This window comes from Arachis duranensis, chromosome 10 (assembly GCF_000817695.3).
Source record: "Arachis duranensis cultivar V14167 chromosome 10, aradu.V14167.gnm2.J7QH, whole genome shotgun sequence".
NCBI classification, from domain to species: domain Eukaryota; kingdom Viridiplantae; phylum Streptophyta; class Magnoliopsida; order Fabales; family Fabaceae; genus Arachis; species Arachis duranensis.
In genome coordinates this window covers 42,023,052-42,023,970 of record NC_029781.3, presented here as the reverse complement: position 1 = coordinate 42,023,970, position 919 = coordinate 42,023,052, and positions in this window count along the sequence as shown.

Below are 919 nucleotides of genomic sequence, written 5' to 3'. Positions count from 1 at the left end.
TGGACAACTGACGGTTCATCTTGTTGCTCAGATTGGGTAATTTTCTTTTCAAAAATCTTTTTCAAAAATTTTTCTTTTCTTTTTCATTTTTCCAAAAATGTTTTTCGAAAAAAAAAATTTTAAAAATACAAAAAAAAATTAGAAAATCATAAAAACCAAAAAAAAGTATTTTGTGTTTCTTGTTTGAGTCTTGTGTTAATCTTTAAGTTTGGTGTCAATTGCATGCTTTTAAAATTTTTCTTGCATTCTTTTCGAAAATCTCATGCATTCATAGTGTTCTTCATGATCTTCAAGTTGTTCTTGATAAGTCTTCTTGTTTGATCTTGATGATTTCTTGTTTTGTGTTGTTTGTTGTTTTTTATGTGCACTTTTGCATTCATATTTTCCATGCATTAAAGATTTCTAAGTTTGGTGTCTTGCATGTTTTCTTTGCATAAAATTTTTTTTTTCAAAATTATGTTCTTGATGTTCATCATGATCTTCAAAGTGTTCTTGGTGTTCATCTTGACATTCATAAGCATTCTTGCATGCATTCATTGTTTTGATCTAAAAATTTCATGCATTGAGTATTTTTGTTGTTTTTCTCTCTCATAATTAAAAATTCAAAAATAAAAAAAAATATCATTTCCTTATTTTCCTCCAAATTTTCGAAATTTTGGGTTGACTTAGTCAAAAATTTTTCAAAATTAGTTGTTTCTTACAAGTCAAGTCAAAATTTCAATTTTAAAAATCTTATCTTTTCAAAATCTTTTTCAAAAATCATGTCTTTTTCATTTTTTTTATAATTTTCGAAAATTTCAAAATTATTTTTTCAAAATATTTTCAAAATCTTTTTCTTATCTTTATATCATATTTTCGAAAATTAGCTAAAAATTAATGTGATTGGTTCAAAAATTTGAAGTTTGTTACTTTCTTGTTA